The following is a 20152-nucleotide window of genomic DNA, read 5'->3' on the forward strand; positions in this document are numbered from 1 at the left end:
TTTGAAGTTTCAATGATACTGTGATTTCATTTAGAAGGGTGAAATCAACAAGCTCATTCAATACATCCTAAATAAGTGACGTAAGGAGCATCCAGGTGTCTCTCTGCTGCTTTCTGGGTAGGCAGTGCTGCATTAGAGAGGCTGTATGGAGCCGCAGGGAAGAGGGTGAGTGGATGCTAGAGTCACACTCCTGGCCTTTTAACCCTAGTTCTCCTACCTACTAGCTTTGTAATATTGAATAATTTGCCTCAGCTTCCTCAGATGGTTCAGTTTCATGTCCCTTGTGCTAGATCATTTGCCACCAGGGTTAAACCAAATGACATTTTTAAAGATCTATGTGATGTCAGGATCCATAGTGCTATATTTGACATGTGCTTTGACATAAATAGCCTAACTATCAAGAGACAAAGAATGACTCTGTGGATTCTAATCCCAGAGTCTGGAATAAACCCATTGACCGAGAGGGCAGAGTTCAAATTAATGTTTTCCCACAGCCATAACATGCATATATATATATATATATATATATAGTCTGTCCAAAAAAAGTCCAGCCATCATTAATGTAATTAGAACCATTTACATGACATTGAAGTAACCTGGCAGTCAAGGAGAGTAGACTGGAATGTGCCTGTGTGAACAATGATAACTTCACTGTACTAGCCAGTGGGAGCAGTGGGCGCTGTTGAGTGAGCCTGTGTACTGTGTGGCCATCACATTCAAAATGACTGAGTGAATCTGCGTCAGATTTTGCATAAGATTGAAGATTCCTCCATGGAAACTATCTGAATGATTCAGAAGGCTACAGCTACGGGGAACTGATGATTGGCAGCTTCATTACGACAATGCACCCACTCATACATCACATCTTATGTGGAGCTTTTTTTGTGAAACATTAATTCATCCAGGTGACTCAGCCCCACTATAGCCCAAATTTGGCACCCTGCAACTTCTGGCTTTTCCCAAAACTAAAATGACTTTTGAAAGGGAAGAGATTTCAGACCGTCCATGCAATTTGGGGAAATACGATGGGGCAACTGATGGCGACTGGGAGAACTATGTGAGGTTCCAAGACTCCTGCTTTGAAGGGGACTCGGGCGCCATTGTCCTATGTACAATGTTTCTTGTATCTTGTATCTTCCTCAATAAATGTATCTATTTTTCATAGTATGTGGCTGAATACTTTATGGACAGGCTCTGTGTGTGTGTGTGTGTGTGTGTGTGTGTGTGTGTGTCCTGTACTCTTACAGTGTTAAAGCATCTACCACAATCTTGGCCAAAAGATGCATTCATACATTTTATTATTTAACTACACTTAATCCTCATTTAAGCCCTAAAGAGTTGATGCTACATTTGTCCTTTTTTCAGATGAAGAAGCTAAAGCTCAGAGAAGTTGCTTGCCTAGTTTTCTTCCCAGTGAGTCAAACCCAAACCTGCCTAGCTTCAAAGTCCAAGTTCTTCCCATGTGGCAAAATGACCTTGGTGTTAGAAACATGTAAATTTGCTAAGAGTTTTAACTCTTCATTCTAAACATACCTGCAGCGCCAGTCTAGCCCATGCCCCATCATAGACACATCCCCCATAATGCTCCTGAAGAAATGTTTAAGGCTGTAAAATCACATGTGCACCAGCCTGTTGGCCACAGTCATGGCTACCATGAGGGCACCTTTGATGCACTGGGAGGCAATGAGATTTTTTACAAGTAAATGGAATCATGGAAAGATGGCAGTTGAGGCTGTCACAGATAGAGAAAACAAGAGTCGGATGTCTGCCAAAGTTGTGAAGGAGCAAACCCAAGCACCTTGCAGAAAAAATGATTGTCTCCATAAGGATGGAACAGAGAGATGAAGAGAAGCACAGGCAAGAGTCAGGGTGACCCCGGAGAGGGAGCAGGACAGAGGAGCTGCCTGGCAACTGCCCCATTCCCCTGAGGCCTGGTTATGCTTCCTCTATCTGCCTCCTTGGAAGCTCCCCTGTATTCTTTCAATAAATCCCTCTCAGGTTAAACAAGCCATCCCTGCTACACCTTCTGTGCAGTCTTCTGCCTGTTAAGGCCCAAGGAGGTAGATTCGTGGGGGAAAAATGAAGAACCTGGATCCTCTGGGACCCACTTCTGGCTCCTGTGCCATCCACAGTGATATAAACATAAACTCTGTATACCTGGGCTCCTAAGGCTCCGTTAGGAATTGGAAGAAGGCCAAATCTTGCTGGGGATTTGGAGCTGCATGAAGTCACAGTGACAAAAAATCAGCCAGGAGCCAGAAAATGAAAACCCAGAAGAATGCTCCTCCCCACATCTTGCTGCCCTTCAGGTAGGGAAGGCTGCTGTCTTGGAGCATTTATACCAGGAACCATGCGCCAAGAAAGCTTCCTTTAGTGAATTTTTCACAGCCAGAAAGACAAAGGTTCCAAAACTGCAATTCAGTCATTGTCAGACCTGGAATTCCCTTCCTGGGACAATTACATTTTGCTCCTGCTTAGCTCCTTGTTGCTTAGCAACCATAGTAGCATCAGTGGAAGCCACTGGAGAGAAGAGCCCTTTCCAAAGAGGGGCTAGGGTAGGAATAATCAGGAGTGGCAATTACTCTCTCAGTTCCTAGAGAGAGGAAGATATGATGTGTACCTAAGAGATAAAATAGAGGTGATATAGTTAGGATGCATCTAGAGAAAGTCATTTAAATGTCCACATCATATTTAATCATCAAAACCAGTCTTCAGACAGAATTCTTTAACTTTGCAATGTAACTTTATATCTGATATTTCCTGCAAGTCTCACAATGATGGATATCTTAGGGCATGATGATGGCTCTCAGTTTAGAGAGGAGGAAATTGAGGTGGAGGGGCTAATAATGTGCTTAGCTTCACCTGGCTGTTTAATGGCAGAGCAAGACTAGAATCCAAGTCTACCATTGTGTGTCTCTCCATGGTAGCCTTTATTGACAGGTTGATTCTTCATTCATTCATTCATTCATTCATTCATTCATTCATGATATAGGACCAATGTTCATCTACTATGCATACGTAGGCATGATGATGTCAAAGTACTAAATTTTTAAATTAACCACTGCTCCAAACTCACCCCATCCCTCCCACTCTACCACCTAGTCCCTCCTCAGGATCCAAAAATCTAAAGAAATATCACTTGGCCAAGCAGGACCAGTGCCAGTGTCCATTGTGACCAATTGGTCCCATGTCATATTGTTAAATATTTTTGATATTTTACCAGTTCTTACTGGACATACATTGGGCTCCAAGTACGCTTTTATCCAGTGAAGACACAGAGGTATAATGGAAAGTCCTTGACCTCAAGGAGTTCACAGATTGTGGTTGGAGAGAAGTGAAAAATAAGGGCACAAAATCTTTACTGGAATACTTCTTACAATAGGGAGCTCATTATTATTCAAGATGATCTGTTCTCCTCTCAGGTCTAATCACAGCATTTTCTTTATATTGAACTGAGCTCTACCTCCTTCGAACCACAGCTGATTGGGACTGGTTATGCCTCCCAGAGCAGAGTCAAGCAAACTAACCCTTTTTTTTCCTGATGCCTTTCTTACATCTAAAGACAGTGTTCACCTTCCACTTCTATTGTTCACAATATACTCTCACTGTTCTCTTGGGCCTCTCTTAGGTCCTAGCATCAAAACTGGAAAGCATTCTATAGATGACTTGCTCCCCAGAAGACTTGGGAATACTCCTCCTATTGCAAAAGAGGAATCCGAGGTCAGGGAGGTGAGGGTACTTGCCAAATAAGCTTAAAACCAAGTCTCATTAGCAATCTGGTGTGTGATCTTTCCATTGCATCATTGAAACATACTCCCAATTTCTACCTTTGCAGAATTGCCCACAAACTCTAAATATGGTGCAATATTGCTGCACAGTTCACTATAGTAGTCACTTGGTTTGGTTATCTGCACCTTTTATAATGCTACCTAACCTAAGATTATAGGAGCCAAGTGTCCTGATTACATTATGGAGGTATGCCCTTTGTATTGGATTAGTGGTTCTCAATCATTTGCATGTTAGAAGCACCCAAGGCATTTATTATGAAGACCAATGACGTCAACATGGGTCCTAAGCAACAGTAATTCTCCCAGGTAATTCTGATTTACAATATGTGTTGAGAAGCATCACATCAGGTAATACTACCTAATTTTCCAAAAAAAGGGGAGAATCAGTATTGTATTTAAACCCAAGAAATGTGTATGTATATGTTCAGAGGAGTGACTGGCTCTGAGTATTTGATTATACTACTCGATTTCAACTTCTTATAAAGAGAGAATGTGTGGGTTTGACTAATTTCTTTCAGCTCTTTAGCTTAAAAATGTGACAATGACGTGACCTATACACTTGGGGCCATACTTTGCTTGCATATATACCCTTTATTTGGCTCTCAAGTCATGTAGGGAATGAAGGATCTTACAGATCCTTGCAGTATCTGATGTGGGGTCTGGGACAAGTTGAGGAGGGCTTCTGTGATGGCCATTTTACAGATTAGGTATGTGGGTGCCTAGAACACAGAGCAATAGTCCAACAGGCAGAAAGTCAGGTATTTGGTGATATCAGAGGAAAATTTATTGCCCACATGTATTGACATTGTCCATTCAGGCACAGCCCAATCCTCAAAAGTTTTGTCTTTGGTTGGAGAAGAACAGATTATAGGGGGGGAAAAGTATATGTGAACAAAGGCAAAAGGAAATGCTTATGTTAAATAGATAATAAATATTCAACAAGTCTAAAGAGGATTTGATTTCTGACCTCGTCCTCCTCCTGCCATTTCTGCATCTGTGCACCAGCCATGCAGTTTGTAAACATCTCCTTTCTGGTGGACGTTTGAATGTCAGTCTATCCCACTTTGTCGTGAATTCTGAGTTTGTATCTCTAGTTGCTGCCATAGTCCATGCTATATAATTATTTGTAGAATGCTGATTTTGGAGATTTTGTAGGAATAAGAGATGTATATTGTGTGCATGCCCATCAGCTGCTCAGAGCGTTCTTTTATTTTCTCAAGGGCCTTGGGGAAAGTTACCTTAAAATTGCATGGCACTAATTTTCAGGCTAACTTCTTTACCAGCTTCAGACTTTCTGTGTTTCAGGATCTAGTTCTCAGATAATCCAAGACTGGCCTACTAGCGAAAGGAGGTAACAATTCCTGTGCCTGTCATCAAGAATTTGAATACAGATCCATGCACCTATAGATATCCATCAATATCTGTGTAAGGACATAGATATTTCATTCAGGGATGGGCGCTTCAGTTTTCAGGGATCCTTTATTATTATATTATCATATATTTAAATGTAAACATATATGATATATTATATGTAACATTAAAAGAAGTATACGCATGTATGCATACCTGTACATATGTATATTTTCTGTATAGATGTAAGAAACCAAGAGTGAGAGGATTCCCCCTTTCTTTCCCCTTCCCTTCCCTTTCATGACAGAAAGACGGGCTACATGTAAGAAAAAGCCCAGGATGAAGACAAGGGACAGAGAGCCTTTGCACGGCTTTGCCTCAACTCTGAGACCCCAGGCAATCCATTGTATCCGCCCCACTGTTACCTCAGCTTTAGGATCATGGGGTTAAGTAGGTGATATCTCAGGTAAACCTCTGCTGCACCGTAATTATGCAGACTTACCATCAATTACAGTAAAATGTTTTAACAAGGCAAGTGCTTCTCAGAGTTGCACTTCAAAGAAACACAACACAGGAAGACCCTGTAAGTATGTCTAGGTTACAGAAGACAAAGGACTTGAGCTGCAGGCAGTCATGTGCTCATGGGCCAATACTTCTGAGTTTTGGGGCTCCCTTTCTAAATGTGGAAAGGATAGGATACGTTTGGGCCACCACATGCTTAGGCCTCTGCCAGCTTCCGTAGAGAGATCTAGGTGCACAGGGAAATGGGCAGAGGCCATATGATAACGGAGGATGACTGGGCATTGTGTTTTGTGACTTCTATCACCATCCTATATGCCCTGATGATTTTTCTATTTGAGCATCACTTTGCCGCTAATAACAACACTCCAGTATAAAGGGTAGAGGGAGGCCTACTGAAATGTGGGTTTAACAGAGGTCTTGGCAATGGTGAGTACCAGAAGAAATGTTTGTGGCCAATCAGAACATTCCTGGGGTGGGGGGGGAGAAGACAGGGAGGTCATTTGGGTCAGAGGGGAGTGAATTTTCTGTTGAGAATCAGACTGAACTTCATCCAGGACGTGGACCAGGATGGGAGTTGGAGGGTCCTCCAACCCAGTCTCCCTTACCCCACTTCACGGCATCATTTCTATGAAAAGTGTGAGGAGACTGAAGACGCTCAGGGACAGAATTCAAAGGGGCAGCCAATCCAGGCGGACATGGCCCATGTGGTTGTTGGGGGAGGGGGGCGGGTAGCATCCTCAGTCAGTACCAAATCATTCCTCGGTCTGAATGTCCAAGGTCTCTCTACACGGCAGTCAAGAATCCTCTCAGAATCCGAGTTCTGAGAAAACTCTACCTAAGGTCTTCAGGCAAAATCAATTGCGAACATTCCCGAATCCGTGTCTGTCCTATCTTGTCCTATAGTGTGGACCTGTCTCTGAGGAGTTCCATTACTCAGTGGTCTGAGATTGCAAATGAGTGGCCTGAAAATGTTCCCTTTTTGCAGCCCAACTATAGGCACTCAAAGAGATTAAAATATCACCATATTTTGTATGAACTGAGACATTCCACCTTATTCTTTCCACCACCCTGCATGCCAATGGTCATTTGTCATCTCTCTGTGTCTTCCCTATCATCAAGTATCCAATTTTTGTGAACAACACGAAAATGCACACAAGCATCTGAATGCATATATGTCGCTTAACAAAAAATAACCCCCCGAAAGTGAAATGTAATTACCAGGTTAAAAAAATGCACCCAGTTTTCAGAGCCTATCACATCTCTCGCCTGGGCGCACAACTCCCCCCAACACTGCTCCTGTTGTGTCAGATAGTGGCAGTGTTGAGCCCGGGAACCGGCGCCGATCCCGCGGCTGTCCCCGCGGCCGCCCAGTCTTCGCGGCTGACTCTGGAGCGCGGAGCCACTGGGCCGCGAGGGCGCTGGGGAGCGGGAGGGGCTCGAGGGGCAGAGAGGGGTCCCCGAGCAGCCTCCACGAACTGTTTTCTTCCTCCCGCGGCAAGAGCCCCGCTCCCTCCAATCGATCGAAATTAACCGAAATTCACTGAAAGAGGGAGGGTGAGGGAGAGGTCGCTTGTTACTGGCTACGCCTCCCGGGGCTGCAGCCGGGAAAGCGGCCCACGGCCCGTTGGGCGAGCAGTGTGGGCTCCCGCGCCCCCTCGGAAGCAGATCGAGGGTGGCGGTCCCCGCTGGGCTCCGCCGTGCGGCCGCTCCGTTCCTCCCCCCTCCCCCGCCCGCGCCCTCCCCCTTCCTTTCACTAGGACTCCGGGACTCGGGAGAGGGCGCGGGAGGCAGGCACACGGGCCCGACCCCACTCCAGCGCTCGCCGGAGACGCGGGCAGGCGGCGAAGGGACGCGGCGGGGGCGCGGGGCGGGCGCGGCCATGGAGCGGCGGCGGCGGCAGCACTAGCGACAGCGGGCGGACCAGCGAGCGGGCGGCAGGGCAGCTCGGCACCGCGGACCGAACTGCACAGCTCAGCAAAAGCGCCCTCGCCCTCCGCGCGCCGCCTCCTGCGAGCCCAAACCCGGCAACATTTTTTAAAGCTCCAATCCAGCCTTTGAAGAAAAAGAAAAAAAAATAGCATTGATCGGAGAGACGGGAATATACATACATATAATTTTTTTTTTTTTTTGGTTTCTGCTAAAATTAGCCGGCTCGCCGCGCGCCCGTGTGCAAGTGTGTGCGAGTGTGTGCGTGCGGGCGTGTGTGTGTGAATGTGATTACTCCAGGACTCCTCGGGCTCCGGAGACGCCATTTTCCCCCTTGATATCTCTCTCCATAAATCGGTGGCGCGGCGGAGGCGGCCGCGCCGGGCGGGAAGCGCGGGGCCGGCCGGGGCGCCCGCCGCCGCCTCCGCGCGCCCGGGGGCCCCCGCGCCCCCCGAGCGAGGGCGGCACGCCCGCGGCTCGCCGTTTGACAGATGCTCATCGCCATGGAGTTACCGCAGCAGCACCTTTGGGGACTCGGGCGAGCGACCGGAGCCGGGATCTGAGCGAGCGCCGGGGCCAGCGGAGCCGGAGCCGCCGGGACATGGGTGAGCACGCGCGGCGACCTTGGCCCGGGAGCCCGGCGCCTAGCCTCCCACCGCGCCACGGGTCCCCGCACGCCAGGGGCCCCGGCGGTGTGTGTGTGTGTGTGTGTCCTGCATGCAAAAGTTAACGTCGCCTCGCCGGGGCTTTGACTTTGCACGGGGCGGGAAGGGGGAGAAGGGGCCGAGGGGGCGGATGCCGGTCCGGGCGAGACTGCCGAGGATGGGCGCGATTCCGGCCCGCTCACGGGTGGGCAGCGATGCCGGCTCATTTGGAGTGGCCCGTTGGTGGTGGCGATGGTGGAAGCTTCAGGCTGCAGGGCTGGGAGCTTATTGAGTTTCGCCTAATCTGATTCTCCCCAACCCCCCCGCCTTTTGCACCCTCCCTCGGTCCTGCCGCCGGCTGCCAGGGCTGGCGGGTTTGGTGTCGGAGTGGACTCGGAGGGGGAGGGGGTAGGGAAAGGGGTGGGAAGGCGGCAGGATTTTTTTTCCTCTCTCTTTGTAACTTGCAGGTTAAGTGGAGCTAGAGAGCTACATTGTAACCTAGTTGGATTTTTTGAGGGGGGGGCGGGAATGTATCAGAATCTAACGTGTCGTTAATAGAAAGAAGAACAGGGACGAAGTGGTCCAGCCGGCGAAGGTTGGTGTGTGCTTGTGTTGTGGCTCTGTGTTAGTCTTTCTCTTAAAATCTTCATCAATGGATCCGAGTATCTTTCTCGTGCTCTTTGGTTTTGGGACTCTTAAAAGGCAAGAATTCCCTTAAAAGCAGACGAATGCCTTTTCTGAAAGCACGCATTGTGTGTGTTTCTAGAGGAGCCGTGGGCTTGGGAATTAAGGGCAGGCTTCCCCGTTTGGTGGTTTCCAAGTGGGAAATCACTCCGGAAAGGGAGCCCTTCAGTATCGATTTATTGTTTTTGTCTTTCAAATCATTATCTCTTTGACTAAAATACTGTTTGAGAAGTTCCACAGAGACAAAGTCAGGTATACTGGACTGGGCAGATCTATATAGCAAGATGGTGATAACGGTGATGCTGTTTTTGGTGTCTGTTTGTGATGGAAGCATTGTTGGGTAATAGCAATTTCTGATCGGTAGAGCATGCTGGTTCTAAAAAAAAAAAAGTAACTGCCGAAATGCTGTCTTCCTGTCCCCCTCCCCACACACTACAGGCACCCCTTCTCCCTGACCCACATCGATTACAACAATTCTGAAATCGGATCCAACTGGAAATATTTTCTTTGGAGATCAGAAAGTTGTGCAATTGGAAGTAGGAGATGAGGCTAGAGGTCCTGGAAGTGCCAGGCGGGGGGTTCTTATTGCCCCCTGATGCTGTGTTTATTCTTTATGTGCTGTGTGTGTGGGTTCTGAGGGTGTGCATATCAGTCTAAAAGGGCTGTTGAGGGAAGGATTTCCGATTTGTTTCCGCTTCAAATAAACTGTCCTGATAATCTTATGGTTGACGTCTAATGCTAAAAGGCCAATTTGTGCGTCTCCTTATCCCTGCAGAAGCTCTCCTCCAAAAGGGCAATTTATTCTGGAATTCTACAGCGGCTACTTTTCCTTCCTAGTCCTCCCCTGCCCCCCCCCCACACTTTCCCCTGAAGTTTGGTTGGAGTCCATGGTCTTTAAGGAAATATAGTATTACTTGTTTTTCTCTTACATGATTTTTTTCATTCTCTTCCTTTGCTTTCCTGCTTTTCTGTTTTTCCTGTAGATTTGTACCAAAAACAACAACAACAACAACAACTCAACAACAAAACTTTATAAAGTAGCTGTCACTAAAGCTATCTGGCAGTTCAGCCCCATCTGTTACCCTCCTTTAGTCCACAGTGGTAAATTGTATTTGCCCCATCTGAACTCATATTCAGCTGCAAACACTTGTGTGTTTGTGTGTGTGTGTGTGTGTTAAGAGGTGGGGTTCAAAAGAGGGACCTGGAGAGGAAGAGTGGTGTTCTGTGAAAGCCACATCTTCCCCACTGGGGCCAGACCTGAATGGTCTGGGAGAGTTTCCTTTGCACACCCCAGTTAGAGGTTGTCTGGCTGGGATGGGGAGGCGGGGCCAACTGGCCAGGAGGCGTGTAAGGGAGGAGAAAGTTTGTGGCACTTTAAAATGTAGCCAGTTTACAATCCCAGGTCACTATCTCTCCCTTCTCCTGCTTTCTGTGGCTTCCACCATCCCAAGGCTCCCAAGGCAGCCTGAGAGAGGCAGGATCTTTTCTGCCCTGACCTGGGAGCCCCAGGTTTCAGAACCAAGTCTAAGATGCTGTGTTTTCTTCCTCTGTATTTAATCGAGTTTCCTGCTAGAAGAGAAGCACGTTCAGACGGATCCGAAGTGTGCGAATGAACACAGTATTTGCAAACTTCAAAGAATGTAGGCTGAGAAATTAGGAAGATCAGGTACTCTGAAAGTGCTGTTTTGCAAACCGCCTCCCCTCCCCCATTAATTTAAAAAGAAAATGTCTTAGTCTTGGGAAGTTGAATTGGTGTTAGAGCTGGGCTGGGAGAGCTGCTTGCCACTATAGTAACCTGAGCTGGGCTGGGGGGAGGAGGTGGTGAGCGAATGCAGTCGGCAGCCAGAGGAGGGAAACCGACTTGTCTCTGTTAGCAGGGAAAATAGATGTGTCACTGGAATAAACAAACTGGAAGTGGGGGAGGGGAAGGCGTGTAGTGAGCAGAAGGCAGAGTGGCTGGGAGGCAACAATGTGGGTTAGGAAGGGGCCACTTCTGGCTTTGGAGAAATTATCAGCTGCCTTATATGTTCATGAATGGGCTAGACAAGTGATGGTGTAATCCGATCTTTTGTATGTTAACATCAGAATGTTACATAGGAAGGTACTGTTGGCAGACTTAGTTCTGGACTTCACACAGGGGAAGCCTGGGGTAACCCTGGGTGAACCAAGGAGACCTTCGGGCCATGAGAGCTTCTGGTCCTGTACTTGTACTATTGATGGCAAGCTACTTTGTAAATCATCTGACCTAAGAGGCAGTGGTAGGGAAAGAGAAAATAGCCCATGGAATCTTTGCAGAATGTAGTTGAAAATGGTCAGTGGGGAGAGGCAGGAGGCAGGAGTTTTTGCTAAAGAAGAAATAAATAGGTAGGCACTTCTCGCAGTTTCCTGATTCTGTTTCTGCCATTACCTTGACTTTCAATTCCATTCGGGGCCAAATCAGTATTCATCTGATACACAAATGCACCTCCAGAAGAGGAGAGTTCTTTCAACCGGTCATTATTTTTAGTTGTGCTTCAGTCTCACTCTGAAGCTTCCTTATCCCATGCAAGAGGAGGAAGAGGAGAAGTAGCTAGATGGATGGGACATCCCTTCTGGATTCACGAGGAGACACTGAGACTTGGCCAGGCCTCAGCCTCCCAGAATGCCAGTTTTTCCCTTGGAGACTCGAAGTTTTAATTGAAACCAGAAAGCTATTGAAGGCAGACCCGGCCAATGAAACCTTGCTTTCTGCTGCTCAGGAATGGGAAATAAATAATTTTTTGCTGATGGCATTTCAAGTTGCTTCAGTTCTGCTCCTTCCAGAAGAGTGGGGTCAATCTTTATTAACATATTAGCATTGTCAGGAGTTGCAGCGCCATAACAAATGGCATGATGTTGTGGAGTTTGCTCAGGGACCCACTGAGTGGGACAGTTCTGGTGGGGTGGAGTGGGTGTTCAGGAGGCTGCCCTTGTCCTGGAGAGTTTCCCTGAAAACAGGAAACCTCGTAGAGTCCTTGCCCCATGTCACCGCTGTGCTTGGGCCTTGGGTTCCTTTGAAGAAGGGAACAAAAACAATTGAATTCCATTCCTATGCAGTGGCATATTATGAAACTGGGTGAGCTTTCCCAAATGTTTTAGGCCAGCATTAGGTAAGAAACACTACCAGCATACACATTGCCACTGGTTTAGGCCTCTCTTAGAGCTATTCCTGAAGGCGACCTGGTGTTTCGCAAACTCTTCGTGACGTGGCAGACACTTCGGGCAGCCAAACGCTTGATGGGTGCAGACAGTGAAACACCAAGGTGCCCGCAGAGCGTATGTCGTGAACGTGGGGGAAGTGCCATCCTCCGTTCTTGTCTGGTTCTGAGTTTTCATTTCCATTTTCACTCAGCCGTCCACTAGATTCTGAAGCCTCCTTTGACTCACCAGGTTGGGGCAATGTCAAGTTTCGGGGGGCTGGTAACCTTAGCTGGGTGACTGAGTCCAAGTTTGTGGCCCTGACAGTTCTCATCGGGAAGTTTTAAAGGTTCAGATTGAATCAGCTTCCCTTTCGGAGTGGGTTTCCCCCCCTTAGAGGGTGCCTTCTAAGGTTGAGGAAACATTATTTTTTAAAAATGTGTTTTGGCTTAGAAACCCACAGTTGACTTCCTGTCCGGTTCAGAGCAGATGATGCCAGGGTCAAAGGGAGAAGGTGAGCCCTGGCTGAGTTGCTCAGCTGGTTGGGGCATCATCCCTTACACCCAGAGGTTGCAGGTTTGATCCCTGGTCAGGGCACCGAACCCCTGTAAGGGCACTCATGTACTAGAGGCAACCAATTGATGTCTCTCTCTTTCTCAAATCAATAAAGATATCCTTGGGTGAGGATTAAAAAAAATTAAAAAAATAGAGAAGGTAAGCAAGCCTCAGAGGATCACTTAGGAGGAAGGAGCCATAGCTCCCCTGGGGCCGATGACAGATTCTGATGAGCAGACCTCTGTAAAACAGTTATAGGTAAAGCCCGCTGAGCTGACCCCCACCCCCCACCCCACACCGCACACGCAGGGACTTCTGCCTTCCCAGGTGCTAGGGAGGGATGGGGAATGACTAGCGAGCAGGTAAGACTTCCAGGACTTTGCCAGGTTGGGAAAATGGTTCCTTAAACCCACTTACTTTTTTCTCATCAAAAATATTCCTTTCATATGCGTGGCACTTTGCCCTTTTCAAAAATATCTTCATATCCTATCTTCCCTCTGATTTTCCTAGGGAAGTCGCGGCAGTTTATACACTGAGCTGCATAAATGACACAAGTCGGTGGCTGAACTGGGATCAGGCAACTGTGTTAAAAAAAAGTGAAGAATATCACACCTGAAGTGACAAATCTGCTTTGGATCCTGTCCCCACTACTTCCCAGCTAAATGACCCCCACCAAGTCATTTAACCGCTTTGAGCCTCAGTAACCTAATCAGTAAAATAGGGATAAAGATGCTTACCCTGTCTACTTCACAGGGGTTGCGAGGATTAAACAATACCCGCTAATTTCTGTAATTGAACTCTGAGAGGATTTCCATGCTGCCTCCTGGAAACTGGTCCTGAGATCCTTGTCTCCATAGCGCACAGATGAATAACCCCTTGATATGACCAGAAATGCCCACGGGGGTCCCTTGGGTTCTAACACAGTCGGGGAGTAGTTGTTTTCTACTGTTGAGGTGACTCATGAAAAAAAAAGCAGTTGAATTTGTGGATGCTTATGATGCAGTACATATCGGAAATGCGAAGTCTCAGGCAACATCCAGTTTGGACGCAAGGATGTGTTGGTGCTCGGGAAATGCTGGAGTTAAGGATGGAAGGGGAAAGGGAAAAGGACATAGAGACACACAGGAGAGACAATGATGGGGGGTAGAGGGGGAGGTGTCCCTCAGGGGCTGCCAGTGGTGGAGCAGGGTATTCAGGACAGAATTTGTAGCCTCTGTAAAGGGACAACTTGATAGCAGGATTACCTGTGTCCTAGCGAACCCAGTGATTTCTCTGGAATTGGGGAAGGGCTTCACAGTCCATGTGTTCCCTGACTCTTCTGGGTCACCCCTCCTTCTTTTTCCTTCCCATGCTTCCTGGCGCACCCCACTTAGCGGCCTGCTCCAGGCACCCGTCGGTGTTCTCCAGTGAACCCCATTTTACACAACACACACAGCCTCCTCTGCTGCCACACTGATTTCCGTGCTGACCGGGGCACTCTGTGCACATGTCCACCCCCACCCTCCACCCCTCAGCTCCCTCTGTGTCCCCACCTCCTCTGCGGAAGGTGTCCTGATTGGTCCCATCCAGCCAGAACGTCTGCCTCTTAGGACTTCGGACCAGCTCCCTCTCAGCACCTCAGGTCTCTGGAGCACTTCAGGTCTGGAGCACTTGCCTGGCAACCTGCTCATGTGGCTTCTTTGTTTGTTGTCACTACCTCCCAGGTTGTCGGTCCTTGAAGGAAGGAGCCAAGTTCACCCCAGGAAGCCCCGCCCCTGCTAGTGAATGATTTCTGTGGTGTGAATGGATCACAGAATTTATGTAAAGATGGACGATTAAAAGGGAACACTGTTGAAGGTGGGCTAAAGCTCTGCGCTGTGAAGCAGCACAGTGAGGACCTCTCAGACAAAGTGAATAATAACCACTCAGGTTAATGGCTTTCTATGCTTTTGGCTATCTTTCAGGGGCAGTCGCCCACTCTCAGTTTCTCCCTCAAAGCCTAAGAGTTAATGATGTTTTCCCACATGTATATTCTACCAGTCACTGATTCACTCATTCCTTGAATCCTCAAATATGTGTTAAGTGCCTGCTAGAGTCTCATCATCACAACAGTACACAGAACTCTTGACTTTCTCTGAAAGTTCCGATTGCACGTTCTGTCCGCCACGCTCATGTTGGCACTCAACCCCACAGACTTCTCTGTCCTTGCAGTCCAAGTGCCTCTGCGCTTCTCGGTGAGGGAGTGAGCCTTGGCTGCGATGACAAAGAAGGCTGAGCAGAGAAAGGCGCCCAGAGAGGACAGGTCCAGGGAAAGGCTCCTGAGAGGCCTGCTGCAGGCTGGGCTGGCCACTCGTTAGCGTATCATGTTGGACAAGTGACATTGCCTTTTAAGGTGGCCGGAGCCACCTTAAAGTGGAAGGATTTGATTGCCATGAAATTCTGCAATTCTACTTCATGGCGGCCCAACACCCTTCTAGAGCAATCCCCTTGAGAATTAGTGTACTTTGCTAAGTGTTTACTCTGGGGAACTAGGTTACAGAAGGGGAGATGGGATCAGGAGAAGTTCTCCAGTTAGAACTGAGAGCCGGACTTGGAGCACAGGGAAGGGAGAGGTGAGAAGGAGAGCTAAGTGTGAAGAAGAATGTGGAAGGAAGAAAAAGACTGCTTCCCTACATCTTTTTTCAGAATTGGTCCTCTTTGGTGAAATAGTTGAGACAAGGGAGATGAAGCAGACAAAGGCAGCTTCTGGAAAACCTAGAATATGTTCTCTTTCTGGACTTTCCTTCTGTTTCCTAATGTTTCCTGTGCCCAGTAGGCGTCTTGAATCTCTGCTACTTGGTGGACCTCATGGATGTAGGAGGCTGGGTGTTATTTTTGTGTGTGTGTAGATCTCACTGGGCACAAAGACTGGGGTCATGACTGTGTTCTTGGGGGGTCTTCTCAGCCCCCCACAGCAGAACCTGCCCTGCCCTGGCCTGTGTTCAGTAACTGCTAGTGAGTTGGTATGTATTGCGATTTGAGGTCAAAGGGAGTGACCCACAGTTTGTCCAATGCCAGAGAGAGGCCTCTGTGCTTTGGGTTGGGGTGGGACCAGGGAAGCTGCGCTTTGACTTGACGCTCTGTGGAAACGGAGCTAGAGGTCTGAATCAGGAGCACACTGGTTGGATATCGATGAAGAGGGACGTTCTGCAAGTTACGGAGATGCTGCAATTGCTTTTACTTTAGGACTTGGGATGGGGGGGAAGGGCACGTGACGCTGTTGGCCCAACTGAGTGAGAAGCAATTTCTTCACTGTTCCTTCCCTCTGTCAGAGACGTGCGGTTCTGTCAGTGGAAAGAAGCGGCTTGGGGTTTGCACTTGGAGCTGGAAAGACGTGGAGGCGGGAGATGCTGAATCCGACGCATCCAGCACAGCAGCCTCAGCACGTTCATGAGAAGCCTTGGCACTGTTGTTGCGCTTGTAGCAAAATAATGAAATCTGGGTGGCAAGTCCCCTTGCAAGTTGTTGGTGGCTGTGTCTGTGACCTATTGTTATTTGAACAATGAGAGCTTTGATTTTTTTAAAGTATTGATTAATAATGGTGGCTAAAAAGGATGATTTGATGTGAAAGCCCCGTGGGCCTGCTTTCCGCTCATTATTTTGTACTCTAGAGCTCGATTACAGTCGGTTTTTTGATCCTCAAATATTTATTAAAGTCTCAGCGTTGCAGCTTGTGTGAGCCATTGTTCCTGGCACTGTTGGGCGGGAAAGGTCTGGTGCGAGATGTGGCTTTTGCCTGTGGAGAGTGGACAGTGTCTCTGGAGAGACATGCTTATTAGCTCAGATGGAAGGCAGTGGCCCGCAGCCGAGGCGGGAGCCTGACCTAAGAAGAATGACGTTATTCGTGTGACCAGGACTAAGGTATAGTCTGGGAAGGCTTTGAGGAGGATGTGATTTGGAGTTTGACAGGGGAATTAGAACAAGGGGACATTCTTGGTGGTAGAGTAGCTTTTGCGCAAGAGCAGAGGTGGGATGAAGTTTGCATGTGGCTTTGGAATTGCGACAAGAAAGGAGTGCTGCACCTGGCAGGAGGACCAGGGCAGCCTGATGATGCAGGTCCAGCTGGGTGACACAGACAGGCCCGCCAGCCATAGCTGGCATCTTGGTGGTCTGAGGTCTTCTGACCACAGTGTGCAGGACAGACCCCAGGGCTCTCGAAATTGGTCCCAATCTGGGTGTCCAGAGTTTTCATTCAGGCTCATTAGCACTTCAGCCCTCTGATTTGGCAAACTTTGTTTTCTTGTTGACATTGCAACATGAGTATGACCAGACACCACTGGGTGCTGTGGGGACTCCAAGAGATGGAGAGAACCTCGTGTTTGCTCTCAGTCTAGTGAAGAGACCATAAGAACTCATGAAAACCAGGGGTGGGACAGGCATGGACAGTCATCTAGGGCCCAGTAATAACTCCACTGGGAGCTCAGGAAAGGCCTGCACCTCCAGTGGTTAGACAGACTAGTAAAGCTTCAAGGGGTAGGTGTAGCTTGGGCTGAGTCTTGAATAATGGGACCGCCTTGGGTAGAGCAGCAGGGGAGATAACTCGTCTTGAGAATGCAGAGGCCGAAAGGAGACTACTTTCCGGAGACCGCTTCCTGGACATCAGGGTTTTGTGGAGCGCCAGGCAGCAAGATGGATGGGATGGGGTCCTGTGAGGAGCAGGCCAAGGCTACATTCCCCCTGAGCTGGGAGGGGAGCCATGGCTGGAGTTTTCAGAGTGAGGGGGGCACAGGGTGCTCTTGTCAGAGAACCGCCACACCCGCCACACCCGCCACACCCAAGAGAACCCTGACCTCTGACTGGGCTGCCCGCCCGTGCTCTGGTCAGCCTCCAGCTCCTCAGGCTGACATTCCAAAGAGTATTCTCTAGAACAAAACCCCCAAATACATATAAGCACTCAGTATGAGTGAGGATCAGCGACTCTGAGGAACAAGGAGCTCTGTGCTACTCATCTCCAGGAATTTAATGTATAATTGGAGAAAGACATGTACAAATTTCAGTAAATGCAATATTGAAATGATAGTTTAAGATGCTGAATAAGAAATATAAAGGAAGGGAAAGGGAGCTAGTATTTGTTTAGCTCTTTGGTATGCCTAGCATCTCTTTTGTGGCAGAAGTGGAAACTTGTAAGTGACAGATGACACTTTATGTCCAATTGACAACGAGAAAAACAATTGCTGAATCAAATGGTTGGGAAGTTGAGGAATTTGAATAAAGACTGAGCAAGGCATGGAGTCAAAATTAGAGGGCCTAGAAAGAAAGAGTGTGGAATTGATTGTTTGATTATTCAGTTTAGTCCCATTGCCTTCAGTGAAGTCTGTCATTTTCATTCCTGATTTACGAAGGGCGTGGTGGAGGACCAGAGTGTAAGTGACTACTGATTCTGGGCATTTAAAGACTGATGGCGCTGTGGTCCAAAGGAAAACAAATGACATTTGGAATCAGACAGAGCTACCACTGTCATTTCAATAAACTTCTCAACTTTAGGTTTCTTACCTGTAAAATGAGTACATCTCAGAGTGGAATCCATGAATGAACTTAAAGGCTTTGTTGTGTACTAGATGCCTGTTAGAAGTTAGAATCCTTTTCTTTACCTTGTGGATCGCTGCACTCTGCTTGCACACGACATACAAGGATCACATCGACTTCTTACCAGTCTGCCCTGTGATGTTTAATCAATTGGGGTGCTATTCTGCATGTGTCACTTACTTTTTCCTTGTAAGATTCTGTCAAGACACTAGGAGGGCAGATGAGAAAACTGATGCCCAGAGGGTTTATGTGGCAAATCAGTGGCAAACTGGTTTTTGGAACTCACTTCTGTAGAAGCAGTTGAGGGTGTTTGGTTGAAAGCCGGCATCACTTTGTGTTTTAGAGACATCGTGATGTGCAAGTAAAAGCACAGGCTTTGGTTTTGACTGTGGATCGGGCACAGGTAGTGTGTGCCCATGGGCAAACCTTTAGCCTTCCTAGACCATCGTTTCACAGCTGTGAAATGAGGACAGGTCTATGCATCGCAGGGTTGTTGTCCCGATTAGACTGATGAGGCTCCTGAAGGCCACCGGTTGTGTTTAACCCCCACTCTCCCTGCAGCCATGTGCCTTCCTCAACTGCACAGAGAAGTGCCGGCCGCAGGGAATTTGCCAGAGCGAGAGCTCAGACGTGTAGGCTTGAGGATCGGCCCAGCCCATGCTTGAGAGAGGCTTCCCCAGGGGCCCACACCCAAGGCTCTCTCCATCCCATTGTGTTGTGTTCCTGGTTCCCAAAGGAGGCACTATTTTTGCAGCTGGAGCAGGAACGCTTGGTTAACAAATAGTGTGCCCAGCCTCCCGCTTCAGAAGCTTGGTTCTGTTTCCCAGTTGTGGAGATCCCCGAGCATCGGGACTGATTCTTAGTTTTGTGTTACGCTCAGCCAGGGGGAGTTGCAGAACCAGTAAAATGGATTAAGAAATGTCAGGTGCCAACCCTGTCTTGGAGGGGGTCCTGTTGAGGAGGTAAAGCTCAGCACCAGAGAACGCCAGAGCTGGAGGGAGCCGCAGAATTCACAGCGTCACACCCATCGTTCTACAAATGAAGATCGGGGGACCAGGGACAAAAGGAGACTTGCCCAAGGCCACCCAGCGCCAAATGGTAGAGCAGGGAATTGAATCTGGAATTCAAGACTGAACTCAGTCTTATTTCCTCTATGAAACAAACTGGGAACAAGAGGGAAACAGTACTCAACAACATCAAAATACTGAAGTTGGCAGGTACATGTTAAACTGCCCCTATGTGCTTCCCGTTGTCGAGGGAAATGGAGAAGTTGTCCCTCAGGCTTTGCTGGGGGATCTGTGAAGAGAAGGCAGCATTTAGGCAAATGCTCATGGGCGATGCAGACTCTGGGAGTAAATCAAATTTCCCCCGAATTTTGAAGATGCAGTAAGATGATCCCAACAGGTTTTTTCATAAGTATCTTATTTAATCGTCCGTTACTTTTTAAAACAACCTTGAGGTAGAGTTATTACCGGATTTCCAAGTGAAACTTGAACAGTTTAAGTATATTTTCCAAGAACACAATTACCAAGTGAAAAGGAAAAGCTAAGTAATCTAAACCCGTGACATCAAATCGGTGCTACGTCCACTCTTTTCCAGGAGGAACACGGCTGGGATACTGCTGTCAGACACTCACTGCTTGTGTTCATTTTGCTCTGACCTGTGGTAAAGGCTCTGTCAAGCCCCTCCCCTCATGGAAGTCCTGGTCTGGTGGGAGGGGTAAATAAGTAAACGGGATATTTCAATACAGTCTGCCAAGCACTTTGATAGCAGAATGCCTAGGGAAGTTTGAACAAGACTATTTGTGAGTATGAGTGTAAGGCCGGTGGGTGTGCATGTGCACATATGCATATGTGTACACACAAAGGAAAAGGAATAGTAAAGGAAGGTCTAGCCAGTCTGCGTGGAGGTGAAACTTGACCCAATTCTTGGAGGACGACTTAGAGGTAGCCAAATGGAGAATGGAGAAAGGGCAGGCCAGCA

General features: G+C 47.9%; 1 protein-coding gene across 1 annotated transcript in view; it reads left to right on the forward strand.

Moving 5' to 3' along the window:
- Positions 1 to 7061: 7061 nt before the first annotated feature.
- SETBP1 (SET binding protein 1) overlaps positions 7062 to 20152 on the forward strand; it is a 349804-nt gene continuing 336713 nt past the window's right edge. Inside the window, exon 1 of the mRNA XM_045849687.1 lies at positions 7062 to 8191. The gene's annotated coding sequence lies outside the window, so the exon portion shown is untranslated. The remainder of the gene's footprint in view (positions 8192 to 20152) is intronic.

This window comes from Phyllostomus hastatus, unplaced genomic scaffold (genome assembly GCF_019186645.2).
Source record: "Phyllostomus hastatus isolate PE091 unplaced genomic scaffold, TTU_PhHast_1.1 phas_contig_80, whole genome shotgun sequence".
Lineage (NCBI taxonomy): Eukaryota > Metazoa > Chordata > Mammalia > Chiroptera > Phyllostomidae > Phyllostomus > Phyllostomus hastatus.